Genomic DNA, 8,030 nt, shown 5'->3' with positions numbered 1-8,030 from the left:
TTCACTGCTTCGGAGCTGTCCCAGCCAGAACCGCAGCGACTGACTGTGAGGTACAGGGGGGTTTCGGTTGGTCCCAACATTCAGGGATCCCCGAGATAACAGATCAGCCCAGCAGCTCTCGCGAGAGTGGCTGAGGTGAAGTGGGCGTTGCCAGGGCAACGGCTCTGCATCCACGCCCCCTGCCTAGAAAAAGCCTCAGGGATGGAGAGGAGCCGTCAGGGTGTGTGAATCACGTGGGCTGTTCGTATGAGGAGAAGCCGTAAGCTACCAGTTCACGGGACTACACAGGCAGGAGCGTTGTTATCTTGCAGTGAAGTGAGTGATTTTCAGGGCAAGCCCCAAGCAGATCAGCAAGCAGGCAGGGCATCTTGCCATGTAGGGAGGGACTTAGCACTTAACAGGTCACATAACAGGTCATTGCTCTCTGGACACACCAAGGTGCAACAGTGGTCACTACACGGCAGCAAGCTGCTGCTGAAAGGAACGTGGAGACTCCGACTGAAATCACGGACGTCCATGCCACAGTTCAGGTCTCAGGCTGCAGAGAATGCCTGGCCCTGTCACTGCTACAGGAGGGCAGCCGGTATTCCAGCTGTGTGCAGTGCAAGCAAGTGGATGATCTGCTCAGCCTGGTGGTAGAGATAAAGGAGGAAGTAGAAAGACTGAGGAGCATCTAGGATTGTGGAAAGGGATCGACTGATGGAGTCACACTCTGCCATCCCTACGGGAAGGGTGCAGGGGAGATGCTCCTGAAGCAGTGGGGGTCATCTGCCTTCTCACAGTCAGGTGGGAAGGGGCGACCTCAAAGACAGCGAGAGATGGAAACAAGTCCCTGTTCGGGGAAACAACAGACTGCTCCTCGGCCTGTCCCACCTTCCCAGGTGCCCTTACATAACAGGTATGAGGCTCTGGAGCTGGACGGACTAGGGGTGTGGATGTTGGTGAAAGTCCATTTGTGCAAGAGAGGTTGCCCATGGCTAGTCAGTGTGATCCCTGTTTAGTTACAGCGTCAGTCAGAGAAAAAATAAGGGCTGTTGTCATAGGGGACTCCCTTCTGAGGGGAACTGAGGGTCCAATATGCCTCTTGGGTCCATCCCACAGGAAGGTGTGTTGCCTACCTGGTGCCTGGGTAAGAGATATTGCTGGGAACAGTACTCGCCTGGTTAAGCCCTCCAATTATTATCTATTACTGGTTTTCCACATTGGAAATGAAGAGAGGCAAAAGAAGTTCTCAGGTGATCAAAAGGGACTTCAGGGCTCTGGGAAGACTGCTGAAGGGATCAGGAGTGCAAGTTGTGTTCTCCTTTGTCCTCTCAGTTGGTGGCTGGAATCTGCACAAAAGGAGGAGGGTGGACATGCTGAATGAATGGCTTTGCGAATGGTGTTGCATACAGGGCTTTGAATTCTATGGCCTGGGACACAGTCTTGAGAAAGAGGGGGAATGCTGACAGTGGACGGGAGCCAACTGACTAGAAGGTCACAAATATTCTTGGGAACAAGCTGGCTGGACTGTTAGCAGGTCTTTAAACTAGAGGTCTTTAAACTAGATATGATGGGGGAAGGGGGTGTACTGGGTGACATAGAAGCGCGTGGGAACACTGTCACTATGGGAGGCAGTAAGGGAAAACCCCAGTTGTCCTGGAGGTACTAGGGAGGGCTCCTCCAAGAAGGCAGCGAGGCCAATAGCTAAGCTGAAGTGCCTCTGTACCAATGCAAGCAGTGTATGGGAATTGTTGATCCTGAACCTTTGATTGACCACCTGAAGCAAGCAATGAGTCAGCCGTGGGAGCACAGGTGAAGACAATTCACCTGTGATACCGGAAGGGGTGGAGCACATTTAAGTGCTGATTACCACTGAGGAAGGATCTTTTTCTGGAAATTGCTCCTTGTGGAGTTTACTGGGAGCCTATGATATGGTGAGCATTTCCATTTATTTTGATTATTTTTCCATTGTAATAATCTTACCAAGCCTAACCTTTGTACACCTAGTGATTGTACAGTGCATCATGGGAAATAAACAGGAGGAGCTAGAAGCTGTGGTGCAATTGAGAAAATATGACCTAAGTGATATCATGCCTTGGTCTTTGCAATACAGAATTAAAAGCTAATACAATAAAAAAGGGATGCAAAAACAGTCACAAGCAGCAGTTAAATGTCTTTGACTCCTTCTAAGAATAATATTAAAATGAATAGAGAACCATGCCTCACAGTTTTTAATGGCTTTGAAAGGGCTCTTAGACATGGCATTGATGAATGCTGAACAGATCCTCTGTAATATAAAGCAGTTGATAAGTCTCTACTTAAGTATTTTAAAGATATTCAGCAAAGAGATTATTTAAGTGTTTCAGTGATCAGGTAGATTTATTTGTTCTGAAGGTACTTTAGCTTGACTGCATTTTCATTTTGAACTCATGTCAGCTATTGATTTCCTTGGGAAATTAATAAGATAAATAAAGCTGTTAACAAAATGAAACTTTACGTAAAAAAATCAAAATGTGTACAATAAACATATGTTTTCTTGATTTTGCTACCAAACGTTGTTTCTATTAAATGTGAACTAGAATTTAAATAAGTAGATAAACATTAGCTCCCAGAGAAGGGGCTTTTATATAACAAAGGGAATGAATGACAATGTCGAACTTCAGTTACTTCAAAAATAATAGTAATTTGGATCATGGGAGACTTATTTTTTTTTTTATCTTCACTGCAAGCCTGATTACTCTGGAGAAGCTACAACAGATATTTTCTGGCGAAGCAAATGCGTCTTTTGTTCTTGTATACGTTAATATATATCTCATTCTCCATTTTTTTTTTCCCAGTATTTATTGCTGTACTGTTGTGCACACTTTTCATAATAGGGGTTGCTTTTTATAATTAGGGGGGGGGCTAAAACTTTCTGAGGTGTAAACCACAGAAAACAGTAGCAAATGTTTGGAAAATTGAAAACATTTAATTGCTTTGTAAAGAGAATCAATGCGTTTGAAAAGAATAACAGGGTAATCAAGCAAATCATGTTTTACTATTGAAGTCTAGGAGCTTTTTGGGTTTCCAGCATAGAAAGCAATTTGTGGATCATCAGTCCATTATTTGTGGAAGCAAAAAGCAAAAAAAAAAAAAAAAAAAAAAAAAAAAAAAAAAAAAAAAAAAAAAGCAAAAAAAAAAAAAAAAAACATTTTGTCTTAAGACAATAGTCTTGATTTTGATGTTTTTGAAGCAGCAGCAGTATAGACAGGTGTACAATTAATGAATATACAGATGTTATAGTATATCCATGAGCTTGGCTATGTAGTAGTTATACTGGAGCAAGAAAGAAGGACACTCACCCTTATCCTGGGCTCGTGTGAGAAACTCCGGTGGAGTGAAACTCCAGAAGAGATTCCCCCCACTGGCAGTAAGCTTCCAAAATGGATCCAGGAGAGGAGGAGACATGCCCACCCCCTCCGGCAGCACAGGCAAACTGCCTACCATGGCCGGCCCCGCATCATCCTGGGCGGCCTGCTCCTAGCTGTGCCCCTACAGCTGCCTCAACACTTGTCTCAGGTGGTTGACCAGAGCTTCAGGCCGTGATTCAGCAGTTGCCATACAACAGGTGAAATTTATATTTTTCCCCTTTTTACTATAGGCACCGTTTTGGAATCCCAACTTACTGTTATAAAATATTATTTGCATATGTCAGTTCAGTAAACAGACATCTGGCTGCTGAATCTGCCTTCTAATTTGGAGGTGCTAAATGAAGCTATTAGAACTAGTTAATACTCAGTTATAATACTTACAAGATCCATAGTATGTCATGCCCCAAGTTCCTAAGATTTGTCATTTGTAAATAAATGCTTTTGACATGGTCAGAAAAAGAAGCCAGAAATGAATTGATGCTGTTATGTAAACAAGACTCCCTAGACTTGCTAACTGGATTGTCCCCATTGTTATCTCCTTTGGCTTACTTCTAATCTTGTTCAATTAAAATAACTACACAGAAATTAAGACATTGGGTTTGTGGAGACATGTTTTCTCATACAAATCCAAGATCTTAAGGGGATAGTATAGGGCATTCAAATTTTCTCAAGTACATTTGGGCATGTAACTTTATGTTCAAATGTGCTTCTCCATATTCAACCCATCATTTTGGTAGAGTACTAGTCCAAATCAGTAGCTTAATTTTGGTAGTATACATTCAAACCAAGATATTAAAAAAAAAAAAAGAAAAGAAAACAAATAAAAACCCAGAAATCTCATTCATTATGCCCTTTTAGTTGTTACACAAGAAATGTTACTTTTATTTACTGATTTTTCTGGAGCTATGTTCCCCCTTCCAGTGCTGGGTTAAGCTGACAGTGCCAGTCTTCTTCCTCCCAAAGGCCTTCCTTGTGAGGGGTGTGATGTCCACACTAGTGTGTTGTGTACTCCTCAGTGTTAGTGTCCACTAGGGATTGTGTATGTTTTCTTAGCAAGTCCAACTAAAATCTGAACGATGTATTGTCAAAGGATGATAGTGTCCCTTAGTTTAACACAAATGACTGTTACTTTTTCAATGTTGGCTACCTAGGTTTGTCAAACCTTTGCCAAAGGCAGTATTTCCAGACGTGAAACTACAGGTGGTTGGGCAAAAGTCACTTGAGCACTGGACAAAAAGCTAAGGCCAGCTCAGGCCAAACAAAATGCAACAAAACCTGCAGCCTTTCACTAGTAGTGGTACAAGACACTCTGTGGACACAACCACATCTTATCACCCGAAGTTAATGAATCACTTCAGGTACTGATTTTTAAAGGCAATCCTTTAAAAATTTCAATGATTACACAGATAATTCCATAGCATTTTAGTCCCTGTCAAAATACTTTATGAAGATGAACAGATGTAAGTCTGTGATTACAATAAAGATTTGGTAGAACTGGTGACAGACTGATTCTTTAGAATATGCAGTTTGTTGGAAATAAAATGATGTGCGGTTTTGTTTTTGTTTTTTTTTTTTCCCAGAACGAAATAGCTATTTCCATATAACAAAGTATTAGAATCTGTTGATTTGTTTATATTTAATGAACAGTTTTAGTCTACTGATCCAAGCTACTTGTGGACTTTTTTTTTTCATTTTGAATATTTAATTATAATTGAGAATGGAATCTTTCTGGGATGAGGAAATATTTTCCTCTTATTTCCTCCTAATTTATAAATGTCCACTGGGAAACTGCTGCAAAATCTCAGATTTACTGATTACTGAATCAGTATTTCTCTGGAGAGGAGAAACAAGCAAAAATTAAGAAAGATGAAGAAGAAAAATAGTAAGTCTGGGGAAATGCATTTTCTAAATCCAGTTTATCAGATTTTAACTATTTGCCTTTTCCATCACAAGAACTATGCCAGCCAAATCATGGCCCTGAATCCAGAGGTGATCGGCATTTTTTTGAAACAAGAAAGGAGATTCTCCCCTGCTTCAAATTCTGCCCAGAGCAGGAATGCACCAGGACTCAAGCAGGTATATAACAAAAGGCTGTTTTCAAGAAAAACATGCATTTCTTGGGGCAAAGGCCAACAGCCATGGAAAGCAGAGTTTGCCAAGTGAGGCCAATTTTGGAAAAATCATAGGTCTTTCATCCAGTAACTGCATCCTTTACATGCAGGTAGCAAACTACACCAGACTACATCATATTGCTTCCAGTGCAGTTTGGTACAAATCTAAGATGCTCAAAGAAAAACATGTTCTTACTCATATTTAAGTTGTTATACCAACTTTTTTTTTTTTTTCTGCATCCTTAATGAAGTATCCCATCATGCTTGGGCTCAAAATGAAAGCCTCCTATGTATCCTCAGCAATTAATTTAAGTGCCAGGCAATTATTTCCCCCTGTCTGATAAAAGTCAAGTAGCTATATTTAAATGCCAGCAATCATCCTGCTTCCTTCTAGCTCCTTCCTTACAGTACATCCTGCCTCCCCTAATATTCAGTGTCAGTCAGGAATTCTGATTCTAGCACAGCTACTTTCCTTCCATTCTTTCCTTCCATTGGGAGCTGTCCACTATCTCCTTGTTCACTTGGAGAATGGGCTTTTACTAGGACAAGATAATCAATACAATCTCTCTTTTCTTTTTTAGGTGATGAATTAATGTCACCTGTTCTATTCTACAGAACCAATAACTGCATGGATCTTAGGCCTCTGTTGACAACGAGGCAAAGAGGATGACCTGGATGTTCAGAAATAGTGTATTTTCATGGCTTGAATTATTCTCTAACACATATGCTCCATTGACTTCTCTCAAAATAATGAATTCTCACCCTGACCCTTGCTCATCATTTTGTACACATTCTCAAAGACTCTTAGAGTGAGGGCACACAAAATGTAAACCTCTAGTATTTCAGAACAATACAAAGATTTGTGGCTATCTATCTTGTAATTGAGTGCATTATCTTAGCCAAAATAGATGCTATTGCATTCCAGGCAAGTAAGCATACACCTCTAACACTTAATGAAAAGTAATTGCAGTCATTATTCACTACCAACATCTTCAGTGTCAGAAAAGATGCTTTGTCCTTCAGAAAAGAAGTAGACCATGGTCCCAAGCAGCAAAAATTAATTTACATGTAACACAGTACACATGCAGAAATATCAGCAACTGATATTTCTGGCCCTAGTTTGAAGCAGGAGTGAGTAGTTCCATGTTGGCTAGATTTTGTAAGTCAGCCTAGCATTTCTGTGTGTCACCAACAGTGACACAGTGCTCTACCCAATGATGAACTGCCCAAGAAACACAGATCCAAATGCAAGTATGGCGTTGCCTGCAACATGTTGCTCGCACACTAAATATTAGATGAAGATGGAGTGTATAATTAAACCATACAAAATACATCATTCAAGAGACCTGTGAAGCAGTAAAAGCAGAAGAATCAACAGTGATAATTTTAATATCTTGGCCAAATTTTCATTCAACTTTCAAGAAAAATGTAAAAATAAGGAACACAGCATTTCTTTGAAATGTCAAATTTCTATCGTTTGTTATAATTACTAGAATTGCACTTGACAGAAGAGCTACATGACTATTAAAGCACCACAAATGTAGTTTTACAAGAATACTTTTTATTGAAGAACTCTTAAACCTATCAATTTTTAAAACCTAAGATGGGAAAACATTATTCAGATTTGAAGCTGAATGTTCATAATATACAGGGGAGTTGTAAGGGTCAGGGATACATACAGAGAAAAATATATACCAAATGTGCTTTAAATTTAAAGATCTCCTTAGAGTATCAAAGTTGTGCTAGTGTCACTAGTTGTGCTAGTCAATATTCACATAATTTAAATCTCACCTAAGTCCCTTTAATAAGATTATAAGAAAGTGGGCAACTTTGAAATCTTTTGAAGAGCTCACATATTACTTGTAAAAGGAGAAGGGATAAGACCAGTGAATGTTACAGAATATCTTAGATGGAACTCAAACTGTCTGAATAAGACCTGCAGAGTATTTCTAAAAATCATCCAACCAGCAACATTTTGACCACAAATGTCCATAGTTTCCAGAGGCTTTTCAAACATTAAAACCAGTATTTCTTAAAGATGTACACAGATTATTTCACACTGTTGGGAATAAAAGAGAATGAGGTGAGAGTTAAAATCTGGTGGCTTTATGAACTTCACTTGTCTAGCACCAACTTTAACCGGTTAATCTGACGACATTTTCTACAAAAGTGGAAGAAGGCTAATACAATTTTCTTCATTTGAGTACTGTTGTTATATTAGGAACAAATGTACAATTCATATAGTTCTACGTGAAAAAATAATCTGTTACAAGAGTAACTAGAACTGAGCGATTACAGCCAGCATTTGGTTTACATATTTAGTAATAAAGAAGTTATACCTATAAAATATTTTTAATAATGTTGAATTTCAATTTTTAAAGATATTATTAATTTATTTGATTTAGGGCAAAATGATCATTTAATTTTTCACAAATACTTTAGAAATATGCCTGGCATCTGAAACAGTTACTTGTAACAGATTTTGGATTAGGTTTCATCAGTTCTATGGAATTTGCCATTATAAGCT

General features: G+C 39.4%; 1 long non-coding RNA gene across 1 annotated transcript; it reads left to right on the top strand.

Moving 5' to 3' along the window:
• The first annotated feature begins 214 nt into the window (after positions 1-214).
• LOC149920170 (uncharacterized) lies at positions 215-7,744 on the top strand. Its single transcript, XR_016468859.1, has 3 exons — positions 215-1,916; positions 5,346-5,468; positions 6,085-7,744. It is a non-coding gene; the product is annotated as an uncharacterized LOC149920170 (long non-coding RNA).
• The last annotated feature ends 286 nt before the right edge of the window (positions 7,745-8,030 follow it).

This window comes from Phasianus colchicus, chromosome 1 (genome assembly GCF_987193195.1).
Source record: "Phasianus colchicus chromosome 1, bPhaCol1.hap1.1, whole genome shotgun sequence".
In the NCBI taxonomy this organism is placed as follows: Eukaryota; Metazoa; Chordata; class Aves; order Galliformes; family Phasianidae; genus Phasianus; species Phasianus colchicus.
The sequence above is the reverse complement of the archived record's forward strand: the minus strand, read 5'-3'. Positions and strand labels throughout refer to the sequence as shown.